The sequence below is a fragment of the Peromyscus eremicus genome, chromosome 7 (genome assembly GCF_949786415.1).
Source record: "Peromyscus eremicus chromosome 7, PerEre_H2_v1, whole genome shotgun sequence".
Classification (NCBI taxonomy): Eukaryota; Metazoa; Chordata; class Mammalia; order Rodentia; family Cricetidae; genus Peromyscus; species Peromyscus eremicus.
In genome coordinates this window covers 98,760,756-98,783,927 of record NC_081422.1, presented here as the reverse complement: position 1 = coordinate 98,783,927, position 23,172 = coordinate 98,760,756, and the positions used below count along the sequence as shown (strand labels likewise).

The 23,172-nt window shown below is 44.5% G+C and overlaps 1 long non-coding RNA gene across 1 annotated transcript in view; it reads right to left on the bottom strand.

Annotated features, from left to right (window-relative positions):
• The window catches only part of LOC131915344 (uncharacterized), a 117,695-nt gene that overhangs the window by 7,344 nt on the left and 87,179 nt on the right, over nucleotides 1-23,172 (bottom strand). The window lies entirely within an intron of this gene.

Sequence of the window (23,172 nt, the reverse complement as noted above, 5' to 3'; positions counted from 1 at the left end):
TTCTGGGGAAGTAAGTGAAAAATGAAGGTCCCCTAGCGCAACTTTATTAAATGACTATAATTCAAGGGTAGAAATCTTACAGGCTGAGGAGTTTCTATGCAGCCTCTCCTTCTCATCTCGCTGTTTTCAACTAGCTGGAAGGAAGGTCCAGTCCCTAAGGGACAACTCTCAATAAACTGTAATCCCAGAATCCTCATTTCTTGTTCTATAAAACAGACTGATATTTCCTCCTAAAATATTGTCCTCTGCATTCATTTCTCCTCTAGTGACAAAATGGCATGAAAGATATTAAGTCTGAATTAACTCCTAACAATGGCCATCATCACCAGGCTAAAAAACATTAATGTGTGTGTGTGTGTGTGTGTGTGTGTGTGTGTGTGTGTGTGTGTGTGAAATCAATGTAGCTGGTCTCTCAAAGTTTAATACATTTTGTTCTGGTTGTAGCCTCTAACTGAAAATGCCACAGTTCTATGAGGTTAACAAAATATCTGGTTCTGGGCTTTCCTTACCTCAGAGCTAAGCATATCCTGCCTGTGAGGTGCGGAGGATTTTGCACAGTCATTCCTGTTTTCCTCATGAATCCTTTATGACGCTATTAGTCTCTGGGGTGCTTTCTAAAGTCAAAAGAAAATCTGACTCACACAGAAAAGTTTTCATATGGAACAATATCAACAGAAGCATCCTTTTGAGGGAGGATGGAATTTTTGCTAAGAGTAGGGCAGCAATCCAGTACAAAGAGCCTGTTTGAATTCCACCTTGCTCAGTCCCCAGAGGGGCAACTTTGCACAATCTAAATCTTAGAATCTTCATTTATTATTCTGTAAAATGAGGTAATAGTGCATCATCAAATAATATTTAAAATAAGATCTTTGTTTGAGTTGCCTGGTGTATATTGAGCATAAAATCACTTTTCAGTCTCATTTTCTTCTTCATAAGACTTTTGTGAATAGCAGGTGTGAGAGGTCTGCTCAGGAGGTCTCATCAGAACCCTGAGGTTACCTTTGGCATTTCACTCCAGCAAGATCTGCAACAGAACTGCAGGGTTGGCTCTTAAAGCATGCACAAACTCTCTGCAAACTAGTTAGTATCTTCACCCCCAGAAAACAACCACTTCACTGTAGGAGTCTAGAAATAAACAGGAAGGTTTATATTCACATTTTTGCATGCTTTTCAGGTATACATCCACATTCATCAAGGGAATTGCCTAAAATATATTGGGAAAAACTTGCCTAAGCAGATATAGCAAAAACAATCAATGCCACCCTAACAAATCAACTCCCTTGGCCTTCCCAAAGTTAAAGGAGGAAGATTTGTTTCCACCATTGTTGCTCTTCCCTTCACTCATAAATCACAGCTTCAAAGAACATTGGTTTAAAGTAGTAAATCCCCAAAGTCTTCCTAGCATATAGAAAACATTTGCAAATTGTCTTAGCTTTTATTATCAACACATTGAAATGTCAGTGTCAGCAAGAAACTCTATTGTTTGTTCATTTGCTGATTTATAAAACACTTACTGAATACCTAACTTGAGCCAGGAAGCATTCTAAGCATGGGGGATAAAACTGTGAATGAGACGGTTAAAGCTCCCCTGTACTCACAGAGCTTATCATTCTAATGAGAAGATAATAAATGTGCCGTGAGAAATTATAACAGAGCATGGGTCCCTAAAATATGTACTCTTAGATCCTCTGTGATAATGTTGTTTGAAATCTGAATTACAAAGCAGAGCCATGAAAACATTTGGGGAGAAACTATCAGACAAAAAAAAGAGGTCAAAAACTCCTAAGGTGGGAATGAGATAGACTTGTTTAGAAAGCCAAAGCAGTGATACTGTGGTGGAGGTAGTAAGGCCAGAGAGTCTATGAGTAAGAATCCCTTAACTCAGTGGGTCTGGGTGGGGCCTGAGAGTCTTCGTTTCTGACAAACTCCCATGAGATGCTGATGCTGGTGGTCCATGGAGCCCACTTTAATTGGCAAGGATATGGAGCCTTGTATGCCATGCAGAAGTGAATTTCCCACTAGTTACAATAGAAAAACATGCTTATCTGATGCTCTTCTGACCTATGAAGCCCTTCACAGCTACTTAAACATCACAGCTCTTTGATACCTCCGTATACCTCACAAAGCTTAGTGCTTAGTAGATATACTGTGAATGACTGGATTAAAAGATAAGAATGATTATTTAGGCTTTGTGGATTCCTAAAGTTTAAACAAAAAAATAGTGAAATGAAATAAGAAATGGAGAGTAAATGGGAAAGAGCACACATAGGCTTTGAATCATGTATTTGTGGCTTCCAATCCTACACTAATTTTTAATTTTTTTTCAAGACAGGGTTTCTTTGTGTAGTCTGGATCTCTAGGCTGGCCTTGAACTCACAGAGATCCACCTGGCTTTGCCTCCCGAGTGCTGGGATTAAAGGCATGCGCCATCACCACCCAGTGTATCCTACACTAATTTCTAAAAGGACTTTCAGGAAATGGCCAAGCTCTCTGAGCACTCTATTTCATTAAAAAATAGTATTAATAACTACTTCCTTAGGGGAGATATGAAAATCACATACAATAATAAAGAATAAGTTTTATGTTTTCTTAAGCACTCGATAAATGCTCATTTTCTTTTCTTCTACCTCAGATCCACTTCAGTGTCAAGAACATGGTATTTTAAATCTGTAAGTTTTCCAAATATCAACTAGTATATAAATAATGAGACAAACTGTATATCTACACAATGGAACACAACTCAGCAATATACTGGTGGCAGATACAAAAGCAGGGGAAATCTGTCTCAGGCATTTTTCTCATGGTTGTGACAGGACAACTGAAGGAAGGAGGGATCACTTTGGGTCACAGTTGGAGGATGCCATCCATCACAGCAGGGAAGTCATGGCAGTGGGAGCTTGAGGCAACTGGACACATCGCACCTTCAGTCAGGAAACAGAAAGAGATGGATGCTGACACTCCACTCACCTTTTCATTTTCATTCAGTGGGATACTCCTGCACCATGCAATCTTGCTGACCATGTTTAGGGTAGGTCTTTATACCTCAAATAACTTGGTCTAGCAATACCTTCACAGACTTTCCCAGAGGTTTCTATCCTTGGTGGTTCTTGAGCCTGTTACGTTGACATTAAATACTAGCCATCATAAGTCCATCCCTTCCCAGGTTGACCACATGAACATATCAGTTTTAATCCATAATCTTCCACCTCTGTCTCCATAGGCCCATGGCCATTCACAATGCAAAAGGCATCCAGACCAGCTTCACTAGTCAACATCATTTTAACAGTGTTCAAAAGTACTAGTAGGGCTGGGAAGATGGCTCCATACGTGAGTGCTTGACACACAAGCCAGACAACCTGAGTTTGGATCTCCAGAATGTACATAAAAGCCACATGCAGTAGCACGATGGCTGTAATGCCACCATTCCTATGGAAAAATAGAGGTAGACACAGGAAAATCTCCAGAGGCCCACAGGCCAGTGGGCCAGCGGGCCAGCTAGCCTGACTCCACAGCAGTGAACCAGAAAGACACCGTCTCAATCAAAGTGGAAATTAAGGACCAACACCCAAGGTTGTTCTCTTACCTACACTCACACATTGTGGCATGCAGGTGCCTACACTCACATGTATGAACATAGACATCATCCACAAAGGATAAAAGAAGTAACTGTATAAAAAGTATAAGTGCACAGCGTCTTATGAGACTTGTCAAATCTCTTAACTATGAGCCCTTGTAACATCAAAGTAGAAATTATATACTTCCAGCATGCAAAAATCAAAGTAAATGTTATCCTTCTAAAAGATTATACATGTATATGGTGAATAACATTTTTCTTCTTTGTGATTGAACCCAGGGCCAACACATATCAAATTGTTTAGGTTAGATACGGAAATTGTAGTACATAGTAATTTTGCCTCTATAAAAGAATGTTAGGAATAAAAAGTGTAGTCAATTTGAATTCAGGTGACCTGGAAGACCCAGGACACTGAGCTATATGTGGCTTTGGGCAAGTGACTCCTCTTCCCTAAGAATCTGTCTCCTCATACATAACATGGTTAGAGTAACATCTGTCTGCTTTTTATTTTAAGAGTTCTTATGTGCCGCTGGCAGGAAGAGCATATTAATTCCGAACCAAATTCCCTCTCCTAGCAAAGTTTAGGGATTTCACGCTTGTGCATATTCATATAGGAAAGCAGCCCCTTAGAGCTGGTGATTGTGGAGGTTAAGTGAGAACATTTGCAAAAATCATCTGGACAGTACCTGGTTCATGGGAAGTATGCAGTAAATATCTGTTATTATACTACAAAAAAAAATCAGTGAGCATTCATCAATTTCCAAGTCAGAAATGCAAAACCTGTATCCACATGAAGTGATTGTTCTCCTAATGTTGGTGCTTTGAAGACTATTAAGAGTAGGCTCAAGCTCTTGTTTCGTGTGTAACTGGACAGTCTTTAGTTAAGTCTTTGCCCATCTATGAGCTGCACACAGTCTGAGAGGGGTTGGATACAAGCATGGGAAGACAAAAAAAAAAAAAGAGGTCAATATGGTCATTGGAAGGTGATACACCCAAATGATGTTTGGAACAGAAGACCCACTGGATAAAAGAGTTGGGAACAGAATTACCCTGTCTTGGAATAATGTGAAGGGCATATGAGAAGAATGATGAATTGGAAGTAGAGGACTGCCATGTCACACACCAAAATGCTGCACTCCCAAATAGTGCAATTATCTTTACACTTTAATGGAATTCTCAGATTTTCTGTGGCCATAATAAAATAATCCACTAGATAAAGAAATCATTTCAAAATAGTTGTATCTGTGCTGGTGAATCTTGATTTTTCAACTTAATGGGATTTGAAATCACCTAGAAGATAAAGTTCTGGGCGTGTCTGGGAAGAAGTTTGCAGAAAAGTTCAACAGTAGAGGGAAGACCCACCCTAAATGTGGGCAGCGCCACTTCATAAATGAAGGTCCTGGACTGAGTAAAAATGAGAAGCAAGCTGAGCATAAGCATCTATTTCCCTCTGCTTCATGTCTGGAGATATAATGTGGCCTCAAGCTTCCGCCCTCTTGACTTCCCACCATGATGAACTGTGGTAGTTTGAATGAGAATGGTCCCTGTGGGCTCATAAATTTGAATGCTTCGGCACCAGAGAATGGAACAATTTAGGAAGGATTAGCAGATACAACGTTTGTTGGAGGAGGTGTGTCACTGGGAGTGGGCTTTGAGGTTTCAAAAGACCAGGTCTAGCCCAGTGTCTCTCTCTTTGCCTGCTGCCTGTGAATCAGGATGTAAAGCTCTCAGGTACTGGTCCAGCACCATGCCTATCTACTTGCTGCCAAGATGGTCTTGAACTAACCCTCTGAAACTGTAAGCAAGTCCCCAATTAAATCTTCTTTTTGTAAGTGTTGCCTTGGTCGTGGTGTCTCTTACATCAATAGGACAGTGACTAAGACATTAACTGTACCCTCAAGCCAACCAGAGGCTACAAGCTCTTCTGTTAAATGAAAGTGTTGAAGTAGATAGTCCTACTTGACCATAGCATCTTCCAAACCTGGTTGGTTAACTTTGGTCTCAGAGGATTGACTTTCCTGCTAAGAAAGATGGCAGGAACCCAGAAGCTGAGACATTTGGATCACAAGATCCAAATTCATCAGGAAGTGGGATGAAATCCTTACACATTAACCTTGGCCATCACATATCCTCATCTACTTCCCTCCAATCCCATTATTCCAGGAACCAGAGTGCCAGAAATATTATCTCATCCCTACTCAATCTTTAATATTTTTAAAAGCAGTTGACATCACAGGGAAAACCTGAGAACAAGACTTAATGGAATCAAACGTGTGCATTCCTTTTCCATCACATAAGAATGTTATAATGCTTTATTTCTATTTAAAAAAAAATCCTTGAGACCAAAATAAATCTGCAAAAAAAAGTGCTTGTGATGGCTATTCTTGGTTGTCAACTTGGCTACTTCTGGAATTAATTAAAACCCAAATGACTGGGCACACCTGTTAGAGATTTTTTTCTTAATTACTCATTTGAAGTGGGAAGATCTACTTCTATTCCAGCTCTTTAAGGTGGGAAGATACACCTTTAATACATATCTTTTGTGGTGGGAAGATCCACCTTTAATCTTGGCCACACCTTCTGCTGGCAGCCTATATAAAGGGCCTGGTAGAAAAAAACTTGCTCCTTTTGCCTGCTTGATCACTCTCACTAGCAAGTCCATTCCTTGACTGGCATTACAGCCTACTTCCTTGGGAGTCTATCATGTACTGAAGACCAGCTGAGACATCCAGCCTTGTGGACTGAACAACTACTGAATTCTTGGACATTCTATTGGTAGACAACCATGGTTGGACAAGCTAGACCACAGTCATTCTAATAAATCCCATAGATAGATAGATAGATAGATAGATAGATAGATAGATAGATAGATAGATATGTGTGTGTGTGTATGTATGTATGTATATTCATTCTATAAGTTCTGTTCCTCTAGAAAACCCTGACTAAAACAGTGTCAATATAGAATAAAAACTTGATTTTATTAAATCTGTTTTTAAATAATTTTGTATATGTACACAATACACTGCTGTGGGATGTATGGCAAATGTGTTGCTAATTAATCAATAAAACACTGATTGGCCGTTGGCTAGGCAGGAAGTGTAGGCGGGGAAAGGAGGAGAATAAAGCTGGGAAGTGGAAGGCTGAGTCAGAGAGACACTGCCAGCCACCACGATGAGGAACAGCTTGTGAAGATGCCGGTAAGCCACGAGCCATGTGGCAAGGCATAGATTAATGGAAATGGATTAATTTAAGCTATAGGAACAGTTAGCAAGAAGCCTGCCATGGCCATACAGTTTGAAAGCAACATAAGTCTCTGTGTTTACTTGGTCGGGTCTGAGAGGCTGTGGGACTGGCAGGTGAAAGAGATTTGCCCTGACTGTGGTGTGGGCCAGGCAGGAAAACTCTAGCTACAAATGGCGTCCAACGTGGTGGCAAGAGTTTCCACCTAAAAACTGAGAAAAAAGATTGTAAAATGGAGCTAAAAACAGTTCCTAATTGTCTCTCTCAAATGAGCGGCAGCTGCTGGTCCTAGCGCGTGTGCTTGATCTGCAGTAGGGCGGAAATGAGGCCTCTGCAAGTGGCACATTAAGCTGCGTGGTGGATTTGACCTTTGCTAGTACAAAGCAGAAAAGAAGTTTCTGGACTACACGCTGCTTGGATAAAAGCATAGACCCACGATAGCTCCCAGAGCTGGTGGTAAATGTAGCCATGTTGGGAAGCTGAGGTGGGCGGAGCCAGCAGCCACAGCTGCTGCAGTTTAAAGTGATAGATTCACAATAAGACAGATTCAGATGTAATAGTTTACAATGTGTGTAAAAATGTACGTAGGCTTGGAAGAGAGAGAAAAAGGAATATATACAGTTGTATAAAGAAATACATAGTTTTTAAAAATAAAGTCTTTAAAGAGACAGTAAAGGTAATATAAAAAATAAGCCACGTAAAGATGAATATTACACAGAGAATCTGGATTGTGTTGTCTTTGGGATTTTTAACTGCAGAGAGATATTTGATTGCAAAGGAAGCTGAGTTAAACCAATATGCATATTTTAAAGATATCTTGACTTCAAAATTTCGATGTAAGGATATGTTACTTTGGAAAGGAGACTCTGCTTTTGTTCCCACAGAAAGCCAGAGGCTATGGATTTGTTCAAGATTAAGATACATCAGGTTTGACCAGCCAAGACCCCCTGAAAGATCTCCGATGACACCATGGCCCAGATGATCCAACATCCAGAATGGTTTGAAGGCATCTGGCTCAGACGATACAGCCTCATGGACTATTCCATAATTAAAATTTTCTTTGTTTCCCCATAAGATACAGCGCCCCCCTCCAGCAGGAAGTAGTAAGAGAAGCTACACCCAAATTCCCAAATTATATGTAATTTTACTTTGTTAAGGTTAAAACCTTCCTTTTTGAAAAAAAAAAAAAAAAAAAGGGGGGGAAGTGCTGTGGGATGTATGGCAAATGTGTTGCTAATTAATCAATAAAACACTGATTGGGATCTTGCCCAGGACTTCCCTTCTGAAGCACAGGTGAGTGCCCTAGCTTGCCCCCGACCCCATCCCTGGGCACCAGCCACTCTGGGGAAGACCTGCCCAACTTGGGCCCAGGTTCTGGTCCCCGGGCAGGTGCCCTTCTACCACAACCGGGAAGGATCCCCTTCTCCAAGACCCCTGGCAGACCCTGCAGTCTCCACGCCCTGCCCCCACGCCCATCCGCCTGAGCCCCAAGCCTCTTCCTGAGACTTAGAGGCCAGGCCCCCCAGCTCCCATCTTGCCCAGGACTTCCCTTCTGAAGCACAGGTGAGTGCCCTAGCTTGCCCCAGACCCCATCCCTGGGCACCAGCCACTCCGGGGAAGACCTGCCCAACTTGGGCCCAGGTTCTGGTCCCCGGGCAGGTGCCCTTCTACCACAACCGGGAAGGATCCCCTTCTCCAAGACCCCTGGCAGACCCTGCAGTCTCCACGCCCTGCCCCCACGCCCATCTGCCTGAGCCCCAAGCCTCTTCCTGAGACTTAGAGGCCGGCCCCCAGCTCCCATCTTGCCCAGGACTTCCCTTCTGAAGCACAGGTGAGTGCCCTAGCTTGCCCCCGACCCCATCCCTGGGCACCAGCCACTCCGGGGAAGACCTGCCCAACTTGGGCCCAGGTTCTGGTCCCCGGGCAGGTGCCCTTCTACCACAACCGGGAAGGATCCCCTTCTCCAAGACCCTTGGCAGACCCTGCAGTCTCCACGCCCTGCCCCCACGCCCATCTGCCTGAGCCCCAAGCCTCTTCCTGAGACTTAGAGGCCGGCCCCCAGCTCCCATCTTGCCCAGGACTTCCCTTCTGAAGCACAGGTGAGTGCCCTAGCTTGCCCCCGACCCCATCCCTGGGCACCAGCCACTCTGGGGAAGACCTGCCCAACTTGGGCCCAGGTTCTGGTCCCCGGGCAGGTGCCCTTCTACCCCAACCGGGAAAGATCCCCTTCTCCAAGACCCCTGGCAGACCCTGCAGTCTCCACGCCCTGCCCCCACGCCCATCTGCCTGAGCCCCAAGGCTCTTCCTGAGACTTAGAGGCCGGCCCCCAGCTCCCATCTTGCCCAGGACTTCCCTTCTGAAGCACAGGTGAGTGCCCTAGCTTGCCCCCGACCCCATCCCTGGGCACCAGCCACTCTGGGGAAGACCTGCCCAACTTGGGCCCAGGTTCTGGTCCCCCGGCAGGTGCCCTTCTACCACAACCGGGAAGGATCCCCTTCTCCAAGACCCCTGGCAGACCCTGCAGTCTCCACACCCTGCCCCCACGCCCATCCGCCTGAGCCCCAAGCCTCTTCCTGAGACTTAGAGGCCAGGCCCCCCAGCTCCCATCTTGCCCAGGACTTCCCTTCTGAAGCACAGGTGAGTGCCCTAGCTTGCCCCAGACCCCATCCCTGGGCACCAGCCACTCCGGGGAAGACCTGCCCAACTTGGGCCCAGGTTCTGGTCCCCGGGCAGGTGCCCTTCTACCACAACCGGGAAGGATCCCCTTCTCCAAGACCCCTGGCAGACCCTGCAGTCTCCACGCCCTGCCCCCACGCCCATCTGCCTGAGCCCCAAGCCTCTTCCTGAGACTTAGAGGCCGGCCCCCAGCTCCCATCTTGCCCAGGACTTCCCTTCTGAAGCACAGGTGAGTGCCCTAGCTTGCCCCCGACCCCATCCCTGGGCACCAGCCACTCCGGGGAAGACCTGCCCAACTTGGCCCCAGGTTCTGGTCCCCGGGCAGGTGCCCTTCTACCACAACCGGGAAGGATCCCCTTCTCCAAGACCCTTGGCAGACCCTGCAGTCTCCACGCCCTGCCCCCACGCCCATCTGCCTGAGCCCCAAGCCTCTTCCTGAGACTTAGAGGCCGGCCCCCAGCTCCCATCTTGCCCAGGACTTCCCTTCTGAAGCACAGGTGAGTGCCCTAGCTTGCCCCAGACCCCATCCCTGGGCACCAGCCACTCTGGGGAAGACCTGCCCAACTTGGGCCCAGGTTCTGGTCCCCGGGCAGGTGCCCTTCTACCCCAACCGGGAAAGATCCCCTTCTCCAAGACCCCTGGCAGACCCTGCAGTCTCCACGCCCTGGCCCCACGCCCATCTGCCTGAGCCCCAAGGCTCTTCCTGAGACTTAGAGGCCGGCCCCCAGCTCCCATCTTGCCCAGGACTTCCCTTCTGAAGCACAGGTGAGTGCCCTAGCTTGCCCCCGACCCCATCCCTGGGCACCAGCCACTCTGGGGAAGACCTGCCCAACTTGGGCCCAGGTTCTGGTCCCCGGGCAGGTGCCCTTCTACCACAACCGGGAAGGATCCCCTTCTCCAAGACCCCTGGCAGACCCTGCAGTCTCCACGCCCTGCCCCCACGCCCATCCGCCTGAGCCCCAAGCCTCTTCCTGAGACTTAGAGGCCGGCCCCCAGCTCCCATCTTGCCCAGGACTTCCCTTCTGAAGCACAGGTGAGTGCCCTAGCTTGCCCCCGACCCCATCCCTGGGCACCAGCCACTCTGGGGAAGACCTGCCCAACTTGGGCCCAGGTTCTGCTCCCCGGGCAGGTGCCCTTCTAGCCCCACTGGGAAGGATCCCCTTCTCCAAGACCCCTGGCAGACCCTGCAGTCTCCACGCCCTGCCCCCACGCCCATCCGCCTGAGCCCCAAGCCTCTTCCTGAGACTTAGAGGCCAGGCCCCCCAGCTCCCATCTTGCCCAGGACTTCCCTTCTGAAGCACAGGTGAATGCCCTAGCTTGCCCCGGACCCCATCCCTGGGCACCAGCAACTCCAGGGAAGACCTGCCCAACTTGGCCCCAGGTTCTGGTCCCTGGGCAGGTGCCCTTCTAGCCCCACCGGGAAGGATCTCCTTCTCCAAGACCCCTGGCAGACCCTGCAGTCTCCACGCCCTGCCCCCACGCCCATCCGCCTGAGCCCCAAGCCTCTTCTTGAGACTTAGAGGCTGGCCCCCAGCTCCCATCTTGCCGTGGATTTCCCATCTGGAGGAGAGAGAGAGAGAGAGAGAGAGAGAGAGAGAGAGAGAGGAGAGCACCCATCCTCCCCCGGACTTCCCTTCTGAACAAGAGCTTCCATCCTGTCCCGGACTTCCAATTTGGACAAGAGAGCTCCCATCTGGACAAGAGAGAGAGACTTCCTGAATCTGTCAGCTCTGAACCAAGTGTGCGAATAAGGCCAGGAACGAACCACAAGGAGATGGGCAGACGTCAAGGCAGAAACACATACAACAAAATGAATAGTAATACACCATCACCAGGCCCTAGCCCTCCTCCAACACCTAGACCTGAACATCAGAAATTGGAAGAAGCAGAAGAAAATAGCCTTATGAATGTCATCATGAAGAAACTAGAGGCTCGTGTAGAGGAAAAGACAAAAAAATGTGAAGAACGCTGTAAACAACTAGAGGAAAGGGCAAACAAATTAGAAGAAATCAATAAAGTCCTGGAAGAGAACAATAAAATACTGAAAGAAAATCAAGAAAAATCAATGAAACAAATGAAGGAAACAGTCCAAGACCTGAAAAGGGAAATAGAAAAAATGAAGAAGACACAAACAGAGGGAATGCTGGAAATAGAAAATCTGAGAAAACGATTGGGAACTTCAGATGCAAGTATAATCAACAGAATGCAAGAGATGGAAGAGAGGATCTCTAGCGTTGAAGATACAATAGAAGAAATGGATTCATCAGTCAAAGAAAACACTAAAGTCAACAAAGTCATGAACCAAAATGTCCAAGAAATTTGGGACACCATGAAAAGACCAAACCTACGAATAATAGGGGTAGAAGAAGGAGAAGAATACCAACTCAAGGGCACAGAAAATATATTCAACAAGATCATAGAAGAAAACTTTCCCAACTTAAAGAAGGAAATGCCTATGAAGATACAGGAAGCCTATAGAACACCAAACAGACTAGACCCCCAAAAAAAGTCCCCTCGCCACATAATAATTAAACAATTAAACGTACAGAATAAAGAAAGAATATTAAGAGCAGCAAAGGAAAAAGGCCAAGTGACATATAAAGGCAAACCTATCAGAATAACACCCGATTTCTCAATGGAGACTTTGAAAGCCAGAAGGTCCTGGACAGATGTAATGCAGACATTAAGAGACCATGGATGTCAGCCTAGACTAATATACCCAGCAAAACTTTCAATCGTCATAGATGGAGTGAACAAGACATTCCATGACAAAGCCAGATTTAAACAATATTTATCCACAAACCCAGCCCTACAGAAAGCACTAGAAGGAAAATTCCAACCTAAGGAAGTCAGATACAACCTCGAAAACACAGGCAATAGATAAAGCCACAGCAGTAGACCCCAACGAAGAAAAGTACACACACATCACCACCAAAAAATAACAGGAATGAACAATCACTGGACATTAATATCCCTCAATATCAATGGACTTAATTCACCTATAAAAAGACATAGGCTTACAGAATGGATACGAAAGCAGGACCCATCTTTCTGCTGCATACAAGAAACACATCTCAAATTCAAAGATAGACACTACCTAAAAATAAAAGGCTGGGAAAAGACTTTCCAATCAAACGGTCTTAAGAAACAAGCGGGTGTAGCCATCCTGATATCCAGCAAAATAGACTTCAAACTAAAATCAATCAAAAGAGATCAAGAAGGGCATTACATACTCATCACAGGAAAGATCCACCAAGATGAAGTCTCAATTCTGAACATTTATGCCCCAAACACAAGGGCACCCACATATGTAAAAGAAACATTATTAAAGCTTAAATCACATATAAAACCCCACACATTAATAGTGGGAGACCTCAACACCCCACTTTCACCACTGGACAGATCCCCCAAATCGAAACTTAACAGAGAAATAAAGGACTTAATTGATGTCATGACTCAAATGGACTTAATCGACATCTACAGAACATTCCATCCTAACAAAAAAGAATATACCTTCTTCTCAGCACCCCATGGAACCTTCTCTAAAATCGACCACATACTTGGTCACAAAGCAAATCTAAACAGATACAAAACAATTAGAATAACCTCCTGTGTTCTATCAGACCACCATGGTCTAAAGTTGGATTTCAACAACAACAAAAACTACAGAAAACCTACAATCTCATGGAAACTGAACAATACCCACCTGAATCACCAATGGGTTAAGGAAGAAATAAAGAAAGAAATTAAAGACTTCCTAGAGATCAACGAAAATGAAGACACCACATATCCAAACCTATGGGACACTATGAAAGCAGTACTAAGAGGGAAATTCATAGCACTAAACGCCCACATAAATAAGCTGGAGAAATCTCACACTAGTGACTTAACAGCACACCTGAAAGTTCTAGAACAAGAAGAAGCAAAGTCTCCCAGGAAAAATAGATGCCAGGAAATTATCAAAGTGAGAGCTGAAATCAATAAAATAGAAACAAAGAGAACAATACAAAAAATTAATGAAACAAAGAGTTGGTTCTTTGAGAAAATCAACAAGATAGACAAGCCCTTATCCAAACTAACCAAAAGACAGAGAGAGAGCATCCAAATCAACAAAATCAGAAATGAAAAGGGGGACATAACAACAGACATTGAGGAAATCCAGAGAATCATCAGGTCATACTTCAAAAACCTCTATTCCACAAAACTGGAAAACCTAAAAGAAATGGATAATTTTCTGGATAGGTACCACATACCTAAATTAAATCAAGACCAGATAAACTATTTAAATAGTCCAATAACCCCTAACGAAATAGAAACAGTCATTAAAAGTCTCCCAACCAAAAAAAGCCCAGGACCAGATGGTTTCAGTGCAGAATTCTACCAGATCTTCAAAGAAGAGTTAATACCAATACTCTCTAAATTGTTCCATACAATAGAAACAGAAGGAACATTACCAAACTCCTTCTATGAGGCTACAATTACCCTGATTCCCAAACCAAACAAGGATACAACAAAGAAAGAGAACTACAGACCGATCTCCCTCATGAACATTGATGCAAAAATACTCAATAAAATACTGGCAAACAGACTCCAAGACCACATCAAAACAATTATCCACCATGATCAAGTAGGATTCATTCCAGGGATGCAAGGATGGTTCAACATACGAAAGTCTGTCAATGTGATACACCATATAAACAAACTCAAAGAAAAAAACCACATGATCATCTCACTAGATGCTGAAAAGGCATTTGACAAAATCCAACACCCCTTCATGATAAAGGTCTTGGAGCGATCAGGAATACAGGGAACATACCTAAACATAATAAAGGCAATTTACAGCAAGCCAACAGCCAACATCAAATTAAATGGAGAGAAACTCAAAGCAATTCCACTAAAATCAGGAACGAGGCAAGGCTGTCCGCTCTCCCCATACTTATTCAATATAGTACTTGAAGTTCTAGCCAGAGCAATAAGACAACATAAGGAGATTAAGGGGATACAAATTGGAAAGGAAGAAGTCAAGCTTTCCCTATTTGCAGATGACATGATAGTATACTTGAGCAACCCCAAACATTCCACCAAGGAACTGATACAGCTTATAAACACCTTCAGCAACATAGCAGGATACAAGATCAACTCCAAAAAATCAGTAGCCCTCCTATATACAATGGACAAAAAAGCGGAGAAGGAAATCAGAGATACATCACCCTTTACTATAGCCACAAATGACATAAAATACCTTGGGGTAATACTAACCAAGCAAGTGAAGGACCTATATGACAAGAACTTTAAGTCCCTGAAAAAAGAAATTGAAGAAGATGTCAGAAAATGGAAAGATCTCCCATGCTCATGGATAGGCAGAACTAACATAGTAAAAATGGCAATCTTACCAAAAGCAATCTACAGATTCAATGCAATCCCCATCAAAATACCAACACAATTCTTCACAGACCTGGAAAGAATAATACTCAACTTCATATGGAAAAACAAAAAACCCAGGATAGCCAAAAGAATCCTGTACAATAAAGCAACCTCTGGAGGCATCACGATCCCTGACTTCAAGCTGTACTATAGAGCTACAGTAATAAAAACAGCTTGGTACTGGCATAAAAACCGACATGTGGACCAATGGAATCGAATTGAAGACCCTGATATTAATCCGCACACCTATGAACAAATAATTTTTGACAAAGAAGCCAAAAGTGCACAATGGAAAAAAGAAAGCATCTTCAACAAATGGTGCTGGCAAAACTGGATATCAACATGTAGAAGGCTGCAAATAGATCCATATCTATCACCGTGCACAAAACTTAAGTCCAAGTGGATCAAGGACCTCAACATAAATCCAGCTACTCTGAACCTGCTAGAAGAGAAAGTAGGAAGTAGTCTTGAACACATTGGCATAGGAGACCACTTTCTAAATAGAACACCAGTAGCACAGACACTGAGAGAAACAATCAATCAATGGGACCTCTTGAAACTGAGAAGCTTTTGTAGGGCAAAGGATACGGTCAACAAAGCAAAGCGACAGCCTACAGAATGGGAAAAGATCTTCACCAATCCCACATCTGACAGAGGACTGATATCCAGAATATATAAGGAACTCAAGAAATTAGACATCAAAATGCCCAACAGTCCAATTAAGAAATGGGCTATAGAACTAAACAGAGAATTCTCAACAGAGGAAACTCAAATGGCTGAAAGACATTTAAGGAATTGCTCAACATCCCTAATCATCAGGGAAATGCAAATCAAAACAACTCTGAGATACCACCTTACGCCTGTCAGAATGGCTAAGATCAAAAACACTGAAGACACCTTATGCTGGAGAGGATGTGGAGCTAGGGGAACTCTCCTCCACTGCTGGTGGGAATGCAAGCTTGTACAACCACTTTGGAAATCAATATGGCGATTTCTTAGAAAATTGGGAATCCATCTCCCCCAAGATCCAGCTATACCACTCTTGGGCATATACCCAAGGAATGCTCAACCACACCACAAGAGCACTTGTTCAGCTATGTTCATATCAGCGTTGTTTGTAATAGCCAGAACATGGAAACAACCTAGATGCCCTTCAACTGAAGAATGGATAAACAAAATGTGGTACATATACACAATGGAATACTACTCAGCAGAGAAAAACAATGACATCATGAGGTTTGCAGACAAATGGATGGATCTAGAAAAAATCATCCTGAGTGAGGTATCCCAGACTCAGAAAGACAAACATGGTATGTACTCACTCATAACAGGATACTAGATGTGGAACAAGGATGACTGGACTGCTACTCACATCACCAGGCAGGCTACCTGGAAAACAGGACCCCAAGAAAGACACAGGGATCGCCCAATGACAGAGAAATGGAATGAGATCTACATGAACAGCCTGGACAGGAGTGGGGGTAGTGAAGGGCGAGGGTCGATGGAAAGAGAGCTTGGGTGAGTGGGAGATCCCAGCTGGATCAAAAACAGAGAGGGAGAACAAGGAATAGGAGACCATGGTAAATGAAGACCACATGAGAATAGGAAGAAACAAAGTGCTAGAGAGGCCCACAGAAATCCACAAAGATACCCCCACAACAGACTGCTGGCAATGGTCGAGAGACAATCCGAACTGACCTACTCTGGTGATGGGATGGCCAAACACCCTAATTGTCGTGCTAGAAACCTCATCCAACTACTGATGGATCTGGAGGCAGAGATCCATGACTAGGACCCAGGTGGATCTCTGGGAGTCCAATTAGCGAGAATGAGGAGGGTTTATATGAGAGAGAATTGTTGAGACCAAGGTCGGATAAAGCACAGAGACAAATAGCCAAACAAACGGAAACACATGAAATATGAACCAATGGCTGAGGGGTCACCAACTGGATCAGGCCCTCTGAGTGGGTGAGACAGTTGATTGGCCTGATCTGTTTGGGAGGCATCCAGGCAGGGGGACCGGGTCCTGTGCTCATTGCATGAGTTGGCTGTTTGAAACCTGGGGCCTATGCAGGGTCCCTTGGCTCAGCATGGGAGGAGGGGACTGGACCTACCTGGACTGAGTCCACCAGGTTGATCTCAGTCTGTGGGGAAGGCTTTGCCCTGGAGGAGATTGGAATGGGGGGCGGGCTGGGGGGAAGGTGAGGGGGGCGGGAGGGGGGAGAACAAGGGAATCTGTGGCTGATATGTAGAACTGAATTGTATTGCAAAATAAAAATTAAAAAAAAAAAAAAAAAAAAAAAAAAAAAAAAAAAAAACACTGATTGGCCGTTGGCTAGGCAGGAAGTGTAGGCGGGGAAAGGAGGAGAATAAAGCTGGGAAGTGGAAGGCTGAGTCAGAGAGACACTGCCAGCCACCACGATGAGGAACAGCTTGTGAAGATGCCGGTAAGCCACGAGCCATGTGGCAAGGCATAGATTAATGGAAATGGATTAATTTAAGCTATAGGAACAGTTAGCAAGAAGCCTGCCATGGCCATACAGTTTGAAAGCAACATAAGTCTCTGTGTTTACTTGGTCGGGTCTGAGAGGCTGTGGGACTGGCAGGTGAAAGAGATTTGCCCTGACTGTGGTGTGGGCCAGGCAGGAAAACTCTAGCTACAATACACACCAATCATTCTCACCCCTACTTCTCCATTACCCCTGTCAACCCTCCCTCATACTCACAAATCTCTCTCTTATGTTCATGACTATATATTTTGTTTTGTGAACTACTGAGATTAACCAGGGCTATATGTGTGACCATGGGTTTGTAACTATATGTTGGAGCCTGGGGGCCCAGCAGTTTGGATGCAACTGAAGACAGTGGTCCCTCTCTTCCAGAGTCTATCAATAGCCAGTAGTTCAGAGGTAACAGGTAGGAGCCATGAGTCCCTCCACCTTTTGTGACTTACTATTGATAAATCCAGTCCTATGTGGGCCAAGGGCAGGTAATCCAGCTGTTGTGAGTTAATAATCATAAGAGTTAAAGGGAGCCTAAAGAAAGGTGCTTTGTAGCCCTTCACTGTATCTTCTGACTCAGACATTTCCCAACCCCTCTTCTAACATGTTGCCTGGGTCTTAAAGAGGGTGGTGCTGTGGGATGTTCTGTATGGCAAATGTGTTGCTGATTAGTCAATAAATAAAACACTGATTGGCCATTGGCTAGGCAGGAAGTATAGGCGGGACAAGGAGGAGAATAAAGCTGGGAAGTGGAAGGCTGAGTCAGAGAGACACTGCCAGCCGCCACGATGACAAACAGCATGTGAAGATGCGGGTAAGCCACGAGCCACGTGGCAAGGTATAGATTTATAGAAATGGATTAATTTAAGCTATAAGAACAGTTAGCAAGAAGCCTGCCACGGCCATACAGTTAGAAAGCAATATAAGTCTCTGTGTTTACTTGGTCGAGTCTGAGTGGTTGTGGGACTGGCAAGTGATAGAGATTTGTCCTGACTGTGGGCCAGGCAGGAAAACTCTATCTACAGGGTGGTACACAGTTCTTATCTGGGGCTGGGCCCCCAACCATTTTTATTCTCTGCATCTTGGGGAATTGTGCATCTCATCTATAGGTGTATATCTTGGAGAAATGGTTCTTCTGAGGAAGCTTATAAATAAGCAGAAAGTATTTCACTGAAGGACAGACACTGAGGCACAGTGTCACATGCCTATCATCCCAGCACCAGTGGAGGCAGAAGAATCGGAAGTTCAAGGCTATCCTTGGCTACACAGAAAGTTTGACACCAGCTGGATAACCTGAGAAGCTACTGTGAAAAATGAAGGAGGAGGAGGAGGAGGAGATGACGATGATGATGAAGATGAAGGTGAAGGACTGCTTCATCTTACAGACTGGTTTTCCTTCTCCCCCATCCTCCACCCCAGAGGAGACCAGTACTGTCAGAAATGATGAAGCAAAAGAGCCTCTTCCCTCAGACCCACACCAAAAGAGAATCTCTTTAGCCTGGTTGACTCTCTACCTAACAGGGCTTGTGCCATTTGCTTCTTTATCTTGACATTTTTCAAGATATGAAAGGTTAAATACACAGAGCAAAGACTTCAGAACCAACAGGAATCCACAGTGTGGTTTAGGGAGCTCGCAGCAGCAAAAGATCACCTGATTATTAAGAGGTTAAATCATGTGTGCCAGAGGTAGACATTTAATGGACCAAATTATATGTGTGTTTTTCTGATCCGCAGGTCTACAGAGCAGGCAAAGGAGCAGGTGCTGCTTACGGAAAACACAGGCTCTTTTAGTCTCATCTCTGCTCTTTCCCAGCCAAGGGCACCCATAATTACTGCTCCTAAGCTGAACCCTCAACCCCACTGTGCCCCACATACACACACCCGCTGCTGCAAATTGTATTGGCAATTAATTTGTCAGGAAAATGCTAGGGGATGTGAACACTGGTAATTTTATACCATAGATATTCAAATTAAGCCTCCAGCCTAAGTATTTTTGGTGTCAACTTGTAGAATTGTTTCAGAAGAAGAGAAACACAACCTTCTCTTGCTAGTTCCCAAAGAGGACAAGAAAGAATGTCACAATGTGGATATAACAGCCTGGCTCCATCTGTAGGCTTGACTTGGGGACATTAAGAACAGAAACACTAATTACGGGTGACATTCCTGTGTTCCTCCTCTAGTGAAAGGGGACACACTGGTTGTTTTTTTCTGTATCATTCCTCAAGTGCTCAGAATGTGTTTAATGAAAAACAACTGTGTCAGCTATGGATGACCTACGTATCCCACTCCAATATCACACCATATTTTCCCAGAATCTCTGTACAGGTGTACAAGGGTGATGGGAATACCCTGGGCCAAATGGTAGCTATGAAAGATTCACAGGACCAGCATGTCAGACAGCGTCACTGAGCTGTCCCCCAAGCCATCTCAGTATGCCTCTGGGACCCAGACTCCTCGTTAAAAGAGAAAGGCATTATTCTAGTTTCATTTTGTCACTGTGATAAAATACCCTGAGAAAAGGAAACTTAAGGGAGAAAAGGTTTATTTTTAGATCACAAGTCCCAGTTACAGTCCATCATTGTCAACAGGGCCAGGCAGGAACTTGGACCAGGTAGTCACATCCACAGTCAAGAGCACAGAGAAAAGGAATAAGTACACAGATTTGGCTGTGCTAGTTAGTCAGCAAGACTCAGAGGTCCTCCTGTCTCTGCCTCCCCAGCACTGAGATTCCAGGTGCACACCACCATGCCTAGCTTCCTGGTTACTAGAATTACAGAAATGAGCCACAAAATCCATCCCAAGGAAACTAATTTTTAAAAATTCATATTCCTAGTCACTAACTCAACTCTATTAAGTCAGACTCTCTGCAGATGAGACTCAAGAAATGGCATTTTTCATTAAGTCAAAAGATACTGTGACTCCTAAAGACTGAGAACAATTGTTGAAAGGGATATTATGAAATAAATGTTAATTGCACAGTACTGTATCTAAATAAGATTCAAGCGGTTAATACAGAATATGTGGGACACAAAGCCTTGAGCAGGTGAATCTTGTTCTCAGAAAACATAGACTGCTGTAGGATGTTCTGTATGCTGTGAATATGTTGCTCTGATTGTTGATAAATAAAACACTGATTGGCCAGTAGCCAGGCAGGAAGTATAGGCAGGGCAAGGAGAATTCTGGGAAGAGGAAGGCTGAGTCAGGAGATGCCTGCCATCCAGGGAACAGTATGTAATGGCACACAGGCAAAGCCATGGAATACGTGATGACATATAGATTAATAGAAATGGACTGAGTTTAAGTGTAAGAGCTAGTCAGTAATTAGCCTGAGCTCATGGCCAAGCAGTTTTAATTAATATTAAGCCTCTGTGTGTTCATTTGGGTATGAGTGGCTGCAGGACAGTGGGAGCCAGGTGGGGCCAGGAAAACTTCAGCTACAATAGACTATGAATTACTGATACATTATTGCCAAGAGAGGGTTTGCCTCACACTAAGACGTGAGGATGCACAGGCTGAGTAGCTTGGAGAACTGTTTTTAATTTTCTTATTTCCCCTCTCTATTTGGCACAAACGTCATTATTAATGTAACTGCTCTCATTCCTGTTTCATTTTACTGTTTTTTTCACATTCAGACATCACTTCTTTGACATATATTGAGAGTCAAGGATGGGATTTGACCTCTGCTCATCTATCATAGTACCTGTTAACAACTCGTTTGGCTCTGGGAGCTATGAAGGAGGCAGAACCCTCACACGATGAGAGATATGGAACTGGGGATTCTATATCTATATCCTAGGGTGGTAGGAGGTTCCGTCTTAATGTCAACATCAATGGGTTGGCACATCTACTTTCCCAGCCCACATCCACCTGAAGAGGAAGAGATAGGATTGATCCTGGAAGCATGGAGACAAAGTAAGGAGTGTTTGGCTCTTCTTGCTCAGGGAAATTCTGTATTTGCATTGGAAATTCTTTCCAGGTTACACAATACCCAACAACAGAGAATTGAGGACCTCTGAGTCTTGCTGGCTAACTAGCACAGCCAAATCTGTGTACTTATTCCTTTTCTCTGTGCTCTTGACTGTGGATGTGACTACCTGGTCCAAGTTCCTGCCTGGCCCTGTTGACAATGATGGACTGTAACTGGGACTTGTGATCTAAAAATAATGCCTTTCTCTAGAATACTATTATACTAGAATAATGGAGTCAACAGTGAAATGAGTGGCTTCCTCCTGGTGGACTTTCACACTGGGATGTCCTCAGCTTCATAGATGTCCCATTTAAAAATAAGAGAAGTTGGATGTAGAAAGGATAACTCGCCGGGCGGTGGTGGCGCACGCCTTTAATCCCAGCACTCAGGAGGCAGAGCCAGGCGGATCTCTGTGAGTTCGAGGCCAGCCTGGGCTACCAAGTGAGTCCCAGGAAAAGCGCAAAGCTACACAGAGAAACCCTGTCTCCAAAAAAACAAAAAAACAAAAAAAAAGAAAGAAAGAAAGGATAACTCCACCAAAGATGTATAAGTGCTTGCTGATGCACACCAATAGCAGAAATATTTCTTTCCTCCCCATCTAGCTCTCTTTAACACCACAGAAACATTTCACAATTAGACAATTCCCTTTAACTCTAGCCATATCTGTTACATAGCTTCTGGAAGAAACATCAAGAAAAATCACCTCAATGCCAAGTCAGAGGACAGATGTCCTGTACAGCAGGTTGAGACTCCCACCCTCCCCACAACATACAAAGTTGACATACAAACCATCAGGAAATAACCTAGAATAGTCCAATTCTAAAATAACCAAACTAGTTAATGACCAGCTCTACAACTCTAGACAGACACCTTTCCAGGAAATGTGTGGGCAAGGAGGGTTTTCTGAGACAACATCTGCTCTGTGAAATAAAACAGACACAACACAATGATTGCTGCATCCATCACTCATGCTGTGTTTTCTTGCCTGGAAGTACTGCTGCTGAGGGATGGAGGGGTTACAGATTCTCCTCCCATGGAGTCAACAGTGAAATGAGTGGCTTCCTCCTGGTGGACTTTCACACTGGGATGTCCTCAGCTTCATAGATGTCCCATTTAGATGCAATGCCAGTAGTGTAGACAAGCAGCCCCGGAAGAAAAATTATCATTTAGGCATCTTGGTTATCTTGAAACCACTAAGTCCATCCCTTTTATATTTTTCTTCTTTCTTTTTAGTAGTGGGGGATGGAGAGAGGGAGGGGGAGAGAGAGAGAGAGAGAGAGAGAGAGAGAGAGAGAGAGAGAGAGAGAGAGAGAGAGAGAGATATGGAGGAGGAGGAGGAGGAGGAGGAGGAGGAGGAGGAGGAGGAGGAGGAGAAGAAGAAGAAGAAGAAGAAGAAGAAGAAGAAGAAGAAGAAGAAGAAGAAGAAGAAGAAGAAGAAGAAGAAATCTCATAGAGAACATCTTTCCTGTTTCTAGGAACATGTGCCATTGGTTCCCATACAGACACTGGTACCCTATGTAAGAAGCCTAATCCAGAACTAGAAAGATGGTATAGGGGTTAAGAGCTCTTGTTGCTCTTACAAAGGGCATGTGTTCCATTCTCAGCACCTACACGATAGTTCACAACCTTCTGTAACTATAGTTTCAAGGGATCTGTCACCCTTTTCTGACCTTAGAGGGCACATGGTACACATATATACATGCAGGCAAAATAGTCACACATAAAATAAATATTTTTAAATTTAAAAGAAAAGAAGAAGAAGAAGAAGAAGAAGAAGAAGAAGAAGAAGA